Below are 12,205 nucleotides of genomic sequence, written 5' to 3'. Positions count from 1 at the left end.
GGCTGATAGCATCTTTACAAGATTTGCAAGATTTTGCTTCAATTCCAGCTCTATTTTTTCTTCTGTTAATTAATTTATGTAATTATCTTGTGTCACTTTTCTGGAAAGTAACATAAGATGTTTTGGTGTGGCAACAGTCACAACAGAGGAACAGATTTCATACCATTTATAAGTAATTTGTGTCTTTGTGATCTGACTATAAACTGGCAGAAGGACGTTCACAATATTTGGTACATGGTAGAGTCAGAAATTAAACATTTCATTTATAATAATTATATCTATATACATTATTTAATGCAACATAACTGTTAGAGATTCACTTTTAAATTTGGATTTGTAAAACATCTCACTTCTTTTAATTGCTGAATATTAATAGAGCCATATTACAGATTAAAAGACTGTGAATTCAATTCTGGATCCAATAAAAAGTTAGTGTTAGTTGACACACTCTGACAATGTACTTTTTGCATCCATGAGAGAAAATTACTATTAAACCATGTATATAATGCTTATTTCTATATTACATAACAAAGAAATCTTGTAATTGCACCATATAACATATAAAAGCACACACAGGATCAACTTTATCATTTCATCTCTAAGAAAACTCAGAACAGGAAATTGAAACGTAAAGCTACTTACACAGACAGCCAAAGCAAACACACATAAATGTGATACCGATCCATATCTACAAAATAGCTGGAGATTTAGAGATTGTAAAAAAACAACTTATTGGTGTATATATTAGAAATGAACACTAACATTTTTATCGATTATAGCAGAAACCTTGTGAGTTCACTTGGAAAGTGCTGCTGTCCAAGCTCTAATTACCATTTGGTTGCACATGCAGCTGCAAACACTATTTGCTAAATTGTTCAATTATAAATCAGAGCAGAATGCCAAAGGTGTTACTGCTGTCTTGGAGGTGACTCAATGGTAGCTTTGCAGGAGGAGGTAAGAGGGGCAGGATGAATAGAAATCAGATGAAGATCATCCAAGGTTGTATCAGTCATGCTGCGGAATAGTTTTGAACCAGAGATATCCCTGCATATTATGTTACAGAACAAATCCTGGAAATAGCATTATTTTGGTGTTTAATAAGAAATGCAAAATGTGTAATGCCTATTTTTCATTTAGTAGATCAGACTTCACAATTCAATGTCACATGTCTCCATTTGACTGCTTTTTTGTTTTTTTTTTTGTTTATGCAACATGAAAGTTTCTCAAGAGACTGGACTTTTGCACTTTGTCTGCATTAACAGTAGTCCACTGCATATTGTGTGATTACTTTTCAGAGATTGTTTAGTAGTTAATTGGGACATGCAGCCTAATGCAGGTTAGGTGTTGTGGACAATAGAGTTCATGTCATGAATTGGCAGCATCTGTCAGTCAAATGAAAAGGTTAGCTAATGGGTATTGGCGGGCAAACACCTTGTCTGTGAAAGCGGTTGCACAGAAAGGAGACTCAGCAAAATAGAGAATATACATACTTCCCAAAGTCTCAAATTCCTTTAAGGGTGCTCTAGTTTTTGCTTGACTGACAGGACTCCTAACCTAGCATGACAGTTTGAGACTACCCCCCCACCTCTCTATACTCGTTTAGTCACACTTTAAATACTTAGCACTGTAACTGCAAATGTAAGGCTGCAAAATGTTCCTTTAGGAGACTAGGCCTGATGTCACAGATACTGCATTTGCTACAGTCTGTGGTGTATACTCATCACCGTGGATTACTAATGAATTTGCATATGCAGTAGTGTACTGTAAGACACTGTCTTATCTCAAAGTCATGCAAAATTATTTTTTTCATCTCAAAGACAACAGATAGCAGCCACCTCTGTCAAAAAAAAAAAAAAAAAAAAAAAAAAAAAAAAAAGTCTTGGTGAAGAACAGCCCCAGTTTTCTCTTGTGTCTCTATTGGGCTAAAACAATATCCTGACAGACAGGCCTCATGTTTTTCTATTTGCATTGCAAATGTCCAAAGTAAAATATATAATACTAGCAAGCTGGGTAGACCACAAAGTGCTTCAAGACTTCACGTATCACCAAGATCAGTTGGTCTGATCTGAATTTCTTTCTCGTGTTCTACTTAATGATTGTCTCACTATTTTTGAGTTCTTCAGTTAAGTCTTTACAATATGCAATCAATCTGATCTTTTAAGAAAATTCTGTGCATTCCTCTGGAGTATGCTATTAATGAAAAAACAGATAGAAGTGACTTCTCTTTTTTTCTTTATGTAGTGTTGTGTGGTATGGTGTAGCCTGCTAGATTGTCTACCAGAGGATGCTGCAACCCACTAATACAGAATAACATATGGATGGGAATATGGAGCTGAATGTAAATGTCCTCTGCATAAATCTGACTGAGAGGGAAATGTTCTGCTGTCTGCTGGCTTGTGTCATTCACAAAATAATTACATATTCGTGGTATAAACTGAACTTGGCAAAAGCAATTTATGGCTGATGCTCAACTTTACTCAAGAACAGACCAAAATGGTCAGTAATTGTTAAGTAATTATGATATAATGGCAGATCCCACTTATATTTCAGAGTAAATTAAGATCAAAACGATCAGAGGCGTTTTCATAGAAAACTAATCATTAGACATCGGTGAATTAAATAGTATTTATATATAAGTTATCCTTCGGTTTATATTTTGTGATCTACTGGGGGACTCCAAAAATGACACATTAACCTTATGTTGGCCTTCTTAAATAAATCAGGGGTTAGGGTTCCAGCCTTTTCTTTAAATAATTTTTACAAATTTCTGTTATTTTACACCTATCTCTACAATACATTAGAGTACAACAGCAGCACAAACTACAGCTTATATAGCATAACCATGTTTTCTTTTGCATCGTTATACGTAACAAAAAAGGGATGAAAAATATATATCTGTAAATGAATAAATATACCACATATAACCCTGCCCCTAACCCAGACAACCTTATCTATTTTTCCAGAATCCCATTAATCCAACAGGTTTATGCTAGAAAACAATGTTGGAAACCACATTGGAGACAAATGATTAACTGCAAGAAGGTAACTGTGTTGAGCTGTTACATATCCTGAGGGAAGCCGTTCAGTATTATCTGTCTTTTGCTGCATTCTGTTCACGAAGCCCCTCTCTCCACCATGAACCTGACATCTCTAGGGAGGCTGAAACCTGAGGGGAGAGAGTTTCTGTTCTTCAGGTATCTACAGCACATTCAAGGCAACACAGGACGGATGGCAAGGGATCACAATCCATTGTACTGCATATCATGGTCTAAATTGCATTTGGAATTCCTTCATGATATGTTAAAACTGAACTGATAAGTCCTGAGAGGTAATACATCCAAAGAGAGAGCCAGTGCCATTTGTGTTCATAAATATTTTTCAACCTGGATATAAGGTGGAAATAAATAACACAAACTGCATCTGTTGTATGTCTTTAATGGATTAGGAGCTGTACTGAAATGCCATTTATATAAATAACAGTAAATAAATACTCCAGAAAATTTAACATTGCACTAAATTTGCATTTTATAGGGTGTGGGATCTATGTTTAAATACATCTGACAGTGACTTACTGGTGAAATATCTGGTCATCAAATACAAACAAGCTTAATTATTGTGTTTACCTAAATATCAAATTGATCATTTTGAGGAAGAGGGATTATGAAGCTTCCTCCCAAATTCCCTGCAGCTATTTAGCTTTTAGATAACAGCACAATTGAGGATTAGGGTACAGAGCTGAAAGGTACTATATACTCTACGCCAAGGATGGAAGAGTAATTATTGATTAAAGCTGCTTTCTGCTGGCTTATTGTACTGCACAGAAATCTAGAGAGAATGCTCCATAAATTGAGCACTTAGAAAAGAAAACCTAGTTAATGAAAGGTCTAACAGCCTCAACACGAAGAAATTAAGAACAATAGCACTCAATGGGGAAGAATTTTACTGAGCACAATACAAATTACTCATCAGTTTTGATTTCACAGCTCTGGTGATAAATGAAATAGCGAGGAGATGTGGCATCTTAAACTCCAATCAGGTGTCACTGCTCTGTCCTTAACATTTCTCCACTTGTTCCGTCTCTCAAGACACTGAAAAGAGCCTCGATCTGCCGGGAATGCTCTTTAGACTTCCTCAGCACCCTTGCTTGCATGGCTTCAAATCTGAGAAATGCAGAGGGAGAAATCTCCTGAATAATGACTTCTGGTCAAAGGTATGGGGAAAAACAGAATTGCCTTGCACGTCATATGTCAGCTCGTGGTGAAAGCATCACCTCTATTATCCAAGATTTAGATGATGAAGACCTCAGTGTCATTCAGTCAGGGCTTTATTAAGGTGCAGCAGTAAATCCAGGCAATGACACAGAATGAGTGCTGCTCATAGCAGCCTGTGAGATTAGATCTCAGTACTTAATGCTCTCTTTTTATTTATATATTTACTTGTGGAAAAACATTTTTGGAATTGATGGAGTTGTATTAAATTGGTCTTCCAGAAAGGTAAAATCAAGTATAGTTAGTATAAGTAAGTTATAAAGTATCTCCAGCCAATTACAGTGCCAATTACAACTATTTTGTGCATACACTGCCAGTCGTATTTTTCAAAGACCAGTCTTATTTTTCAGAGAGTAGTCCTTTTCTGGACTAGATTATCAAATAGATTATCAAAGACCTCTACCAAGGATATACTATTGTTTGGGAGATCCTTAGTCAACTAGAATTGAAATATGCAGCTTATGTTTCCAGCAAACCAGGGAAATAAATGGCACTGGGTTTCTAACGAAACTACTGAAAATACTTTCAGCCTCTGAGGATCTTCTGAGTTTTACCTGTTACCCTGGAGTGTTAACTCATTCTGCTATCTTGCTATAAGGCCTAAATATATTTTGCAGTGCTTTCATTCACATTCAGGAACATATGGTCAAGGTCTCTTGCATAAAGGAGCTGAAAATCTCAACATTATAAATGATCACATAATTCCTCCTCATACTAAATGATGGAAAGCAACAGATGTCTCAAGTCTCTGGTGGTTTAAAGGAGAGCATAATCTACTATTATTATGGACCAAATGGCACAACTGGCATCATTACATTGGAACTAAATCTTGAATCTGGTAATTTGAGACTCTGCTGTTACACCCCTGGCACTAAGAGCTCCTAAAAAGTATCTCAGAACAGTATCTTGTAACTTGCACGGTGTCTAATACAATCTAAAAAAAAGTCCAGAGAACCAAAACCATTTCATATAAATTTAATCTGAGGCACTGAGAGTGACATCTTGTAAGGCGGCACTTTTTGTCAAGGGACTTCACAAAAGCACCCAGGGCGTGTCAGTCTAACGTGCAATATTATGATGAAGTTAATGGAAAGAATCTGCCTCTGGCAAAATGGCAGCAATCAAAATATTTCTTCATTTTCAGTGAGCAGATGTGCTATATGACATGCCAGCTCACACAAGCAACACTGAGTGACACTTTTCTTATTATACTATATGAGCATTTCTGCACAAACATGCAGCATCATCTCTATCCTGGCAGGTTTGTTTTATTACATACCTTACATCCCTTTAGATAAGTGAAGAAATGGATTGTTTAAATAATTGTTTTAAAGTAAAAAGCACTGAGCAATAATGTCATGCACAAATTGAACTTTGTCTTTCCTTGCAGAAGAGCAATCTGTGAAATGTTTTTATTTGACTGTCCTTTATACTGAATAGTTGAGGTTGTAAAAGCATAAACAAAACTGTGTTTCAGAAGCACCCGTTAAATGTATTCTTAACTAAACATGCTCAGTAGGCCTGTAGCAATGTTGTGGTGCAGTGTGTAAAGAATATCAGAGGAAGACAGGTCAAGTAGAAATAATGCATAGAATAAGACATGTAGCCTCCTGGTATACTTTTACACACAAATATATTTCTATGTAAAGTGCCTTTGTTATCACTGGTGGAATAAAAAAAAACATAACATTCAATAATAAGGAAACAGACAATGATGTTTAAACAAGAACCTGTGGAGAGAAAAATTCTTACACTGGTTTCTTAACATTATTAAGCAATATAATGTTAACAGCATTCATTAGCCTTTTGCCAGCTTGAATACTTGGAAGTTGTAAGTCCAGAACAATAGCAGAATATAAATATAGCCGCGGGCTGCAATGCAGCTCCGGTGCCGCAAACCCTGACATGTCGCCATCTAATATTGTACTCTCAACATGGGATGTTAATCAAATGTACGGAACTACTGAGATTGTGCCCAATGTCACAACCTTTAGACATAGAAATATTAATTGTTAGCTAACCACAAGGTGGCGCTATGTCAGTCTTCCATGTTGCACTTATATATATGTATATCATTATAGTCATTCTCAGTAACCACTGAAGTTTGGTGTTTGTCAAGGAATGCATTTTAAATTTATTACACATTTCCTGTTTATTTGGCAAGATGTGTAAATTCATCATAACGGAATTTCATCATATTTCAACATATCAAAAATATCTGCAATATGTTGACATCATGTATACCAAATTTGACACTAATCTCATGAAAGATTTAAGAGAAGTGTTAAATTCCATTGTGAGTGAAAACACACAAAATCCCAAATACCTCACTTCCGGTTGGGTGTGGCTATAGCAACTTATATGCAAGAAAAAAACAAAAAAAAAAATTGTACCGGGGAGTTCCATACACCTACCATAGTGTGTGTAGCTGAAACTACATGCCAACCACAAGACTCACTGACATAAGGGGGTGCCATGGAGTCCCTGGGCCACACCCATGGCTTAGACCTTGTTTTTGACTGCTCACTGTGGTAACAGTGTGCGGTAAATTTCATGAGATTGCACCCATAGGAACCAGTTCAAAAATGGCCCCATTTGGCAGCAGGAGATTATAATAATTATAATAATAATTATTATTATCATTGTAATTCTAATAATCTTTACAGAAACAATAGGGCTTCGCACCGCGGTGCTTGGGCCCTAAAAAATACGTCATAGACTGAAAACATAAGATGTTGTGTAACATGTTGACATAAAGATGCACCATGTACTATATATTACACAGATATTACCTTAGGAGGCCATTGTTTTATGAATCCAATAAAACTATAAGGAAGCAATGACATTATATTATTTATTTGGCAATAACATTTTGAATAATAGGAAGTCTTGGCTTACGTTAAATCAGTGGAATAAACACTATAATTTTGGAAAGCTATACAGGTTGTACAGGCTGCACCCTGTCTTGAGCCAAGAGTGTAACAAAGACTTCTCTGTCCACTGGGTCTTTCCTGTGAGCTAAACACATCATCACCATCCACATCTTCAGTGCTTCTTTGCTTTTACCTTCCACAGTATCTAGACCCCAGGGAAATATTCCTGCACAGTTTACAGCATGACTTCCCCATAAAAATGATAACATCACTATGGGGTCTAACTGCTAAAGACTCCTTACATATTTCTTCACTTCTGCTGCTGTGTATCTGGGGCCCTTTGCTCGCTAAATGTTCGATTTTCTTTACCAAGCACTTGTGAGCATTTCCAGTTTAAAATATCTAGCTAACATGTTGTGAAGATGTGACCATAAACATTACGTACCTGGATAAGCTTTCTGAGACCAGAGCCTGACGGCAAATAGCATTCTGTGTTGCTAAGAAGTCTGATTGTAGGGAGGCGAGAAGTTTGCTTCCAAACAGAATAAAACAAAGACAGAATAGAAAGAATAGATTTATTCAGGTAGCATCATTATTTTAATGTGTGCTGTATCTTTGTACAGAACTACAACACTCGAAGAGAAAAACCCATACGCCCTGAGACAAAGACTGCAGCTGACAAGTCTCTTCTCATCTACACCTTAATAACTCACACTTCAGAGTCCCGAGAGTCTGAGTAATAACACAAAGTACTACACTAGGAGTCATTTCACATCATTCACTTGAGCTCTACATTGGAAAAACAACCACTTAGATTATCCGTACAGTGGTGAAGAAACAAAACCCATGCAAATACACAGCCATGGACTCATGCGGGCGTGCATGCACACAAATAAACAGCCCAAACACGAAAACTTTGAGTTTGTGTGTTGGAGTGAAAGTTGGAAGAAGCAGAAGACTGTTTATATTTATTTATTGGTCTGGTCTCGATGTAAAGCAACCGCCTCTTAAAACACTTTTCCTTTTGTTGAACTTATGTTTTTTATGTCTCTGCTCAGTGTTACAAACTGGATTACCTCAGCTTGGCACAACTTTTATTTTTAGTGACTATGACGCAGTTTACTACACTTGAATCCTTACACATACACCCACAAAACCATGCCTTTAAAAAAAAAAAGTACTATATAGTAAAATGCAGCATTTGAAGTTGTAACTCACACTGTGACTAGATGAAAATACAGTGTATAACAAAGTGCATGATATGAAACACAAACATCAAAAGTACAAAGCCGCATGTTTTATCTACAGTGCAACAACACGATTTGCAGCATCTCAGCATGAGCTCAGCCCACTATAATGATCTGCTTTGGCAAATAATGTTGAGAAGATTTGAGATTTCCATTCACTCCTCATAATGTATTCATCATGACTCAGAGTAGAAGCAGAATAAACAGTGTGATGTAGGCAGATATTTGCAAAGATACTAGTGACAACAGCTCATTTAGTTTAGCATATTAATTGCAGTACATTTGTCTGCCTCAGCCCCAAGAGAAGCAATTTACAGTCTTTTGACTGAACTGGAGACTTTAACCACTGGTTCATCTGAACTGACACTTAGTTCAAATAGAGAATAATGGTCATAGGTTTTCATCCATGAGGCATCTGGTCAACATGCTGTTCTAGTGTTTTGTGACAGTGACTCAGGGGAATAGGTCGTGGCTGGCAGCAGGACATCCACAGAATAGACTCGACTGCTCACACCCTCGGGCCAAATGAACTTCGAGTCAAATGGCCAGAACGAGCAGTGCTTATCACTTGTGCCACCTGAGCCAGGATCCATATGTGACGGCAATGCTGCTCTGTCAAACAGCTTTAAACTTTGATTGAGTCACCTTGATGCCTGCACAACAGTGCATAGGAGTATTTATTCAGCTGCTGTCATTCCACTCAGTACAGTAAGTAGCTCACACTAAACCCCTGCAGTCATGCAGAGTTTCTGAGGCTGACTCAAGATAATTTTACCCTTCAGTACTATAGGTAGAAATGTTACAGTTCAATCAAATCCTGTCATCTGTGCAGTATAATGTATAGCCGGTATTGGCTTTTATGTTTTGTACAATATTTGTGTGAATTTCTGTTGTATTTTGCCAATGGTTTTGTATTGTTTTCCTTCTTTAATGAGTTGTTTTCAACCCAGAAGGTCCTTTGGGAGCTTCCAAAGTGCACTTTGTGTCCGACCCCCTCCTGTTTTTCTCAGTAGTGGTTTATCCGTGCCATGTCCTAGCTCTGAGCCACATCTCCACGATCCTTCGACACTCAACCCGCAGATTCTCTCATTCTTTGGAGTTTGCCTTTGCCTTTCACTGTCAAAGGTGAAAAAGAAGCTTTTTTTTTCTTTTGCAAAACTTGCAGAAATTACATTCTTTAGAATTAGGTCAACTAGACTCCGGGGATAAGTGGTTTCCTTCAAAGGGCTTTCAGCTTGCCAGTGGCAACAAAACTAACAGAAAATAAGAGTGTTAAGTGATTAATTTGGTCTGTTACCATTCTAACAGTCTCATACAACATGTGAAAAACAATAAAAATTCTAGTTACATGTAAACACTGTGGTCCACATTAGTCATCCCTGGCTGGATGAAACTGGCATTATCAAATAAAAATGTGAGTCATCAAGCACCCTCAAGCTTCGGAATAGCCAGAGAAATCCCACATAAAATCAACACCCTTTTATAAATCAGCATCCAATTTGTGCTCGAGTTGACTTATGTGAGATAGGACTTAAATGCCCTTGGGTCGCCCAGATCTGATGTTGATAGAAGTAAGCTTTGGGTCACCATAAACCTGGTGAAATCCCCACATCTGAGCTGATAGTGGACACTAAAGTATGAAATATATGCCTCTTGTTATGTCCTATAGGCAAAAGATTTTCTGCAAAAGATACCAATCTTTGCTGTGCCAAAATCCTAGGCAGCATGATAAATTACACATTATTGAACAAATGCGCTTTTCAAGCAAGGCCTCATTACTGCAATTTACAATTCCCTAACCTCTAGCAATAATAAGCCCAGATAAGTGTGATTTTGAACTCAAAACAAGTTTACTGTACAGTGTATGATAGTTTAGCAAAAAGTATAGATTAATCAGTACAAGACTGTTTATGCTGAACCTGAGTAAACAGCAAAGTATCTAAAATCTACTGTAGGTGAAAGATAGTTTAGTGAAAATGTGGATACACTTTTGATACTCCATGCAACATTTTAAACAGTACTTTTTTCCACTTTGATTTTAGCTACCCTGGAATATATTTACAGGCTTTGTTAAAGCCAAGGACAGGATAAAGGAGAAGAGCAGGGTGTTATCCCTTGTGCTGTATTTATATCATATTTCAGCTTACTCTTGTAAGTTTTGTCTTATAAAAGTTTCATCTATTTTGGTGCAAGATATCTACAAACCCACACTGACATTATTGTTATCACCATTGTTGTAAAGATTATTTAAAATTTCATCTTCAGATGAAATAGATTGGAATAGTTGAGCTTTACATATATTATAGTCTCAGACGTAAAAGCATACAGCAATGATATTGTAATTCAAAATAAGAATTCTTCTTTACTCCAAGCATTGTGCTTCAGAGCTGGTGATGTGAAAGAATTCATTAACTTTTTGGTTTGCTATTAATAGCTGCTGCAATTATAACATTGTTTGCTACACGGTCAAGTCAATATTCAGATGCTGAACTTAGTGATGTATGTGATGTGAAAGCGCAGGGCGGTAAAATGAGATGGAGCGCTGCATGTTGAAGTTTAGACGGCCCTCAGACAGAACGGCTCATGCCGGTGAAAAGGTCATGTCTCAAATTTAACAGGTAAACAGCCAGGATATTAGACTCAGTTATGAGGCACATGTCTAGTCTAGACACTTTTCATTGGACAGGTTTAAAATTTTGGAGCTCTAATCTGAATATTTTTAGTAGTTTTCACCTTTATATTTATCCATAGTGTTTTCATTTCAAGAAAAACAAAAACCTAATTCAAGGAGATTTCTTTATGTGTCTTTTGTAGCTTTTCAGACAAACAGCTGGAAATAGGCATCTCAGAAGAAATAAGCAAAGGTCAGTTTGTTAATCTCACAAAATTCACTGACTGAACTCAAGTTCAAGTTCAAACAGCAAATGTCAGCCAATATTGACGAGCAGTTAGCTACTGAGTGATCCACTGACTGTGCTGCATTCTGAATCTGCACTTAAGCGAAAGCAGCAGCTAATTTTTAGAGGTGAGTCACTCAACATTACTGCAATTTGTAGTTTTTTTTGTTTTTGTTTTTTTTTCAGAAAATGTTCACCGCTGGCATAATTATTTTCACATTTTAAAATAATTATGCCAAAGTGCAAAACCATCTAGAACTCTTATTTTGTAAAATCTGGCTCTGCTAAGTTAGGGAAGCTCCACTGAATGATTTTGTTTTAATTCCAACATTGTTGACAATCATAAATCATCATAAATCAATCAAATATCCATCCATCTGTAATTTACCGCTTCTCCTGCAACATCCATCATTGTGAAAGGGGGGTGGGTGGGTGGAGCCAATACCAGCAGACACTGGGCAAGAAGAAAAGTACACTTTGGATAGATCAATCAAAATATCATTATAAACAAATAAAAGGAGACTGTCCTCATCTGAAAAATGACAGTATTGCTCATTTATTCTGGTATTTATTGTACTTGTATTTAAGTTTTCATGACAAGAGATCTTTAGTAGTTGTGCAGTTGCAGAAAAAAATTAGTATCCTTAGGAAGAGGGTCAGGCAGGCAAAGTGTCTAATTTGACTCTAGAGACAGTGTGTAACCCACCAGCACTCAATGTCATCACTGAGGCAAGAATGTTAATTTCTGGAAAATCAAGATTAGCACCCAATGATAATGTTTTTTAATTTCTTACATGACAATTATGATTAAGGTTAGGGAGAGATTATCCTCTATAAATTATGGTTACTCTATGAGTAGTCTTAAGCATTGATCACAGGTACATCTACACAAGCATTAATTGCAATATTAATATAGGTTT

The sequence above is a fragment of the Mastacembelus armatus genome, chromosome 17 (assembly GCF_900324485.2).
Source record: "Mastacembelus armatus chromosome 17, fMasArm1.2, whole genome shotgun sequence".
NCBI classification, from domain to species: Eukaryota; Metazoa; Chordata; class Actinopteri; order Synbranchiformes; family Mastacembelidae; genus Mastacembelus; species Mastacembelus armatus.
The sequence above is the reverse complement of the archived record's forward strand: the minus strand, read 5'-3'. Positions refer to the sequence as shown.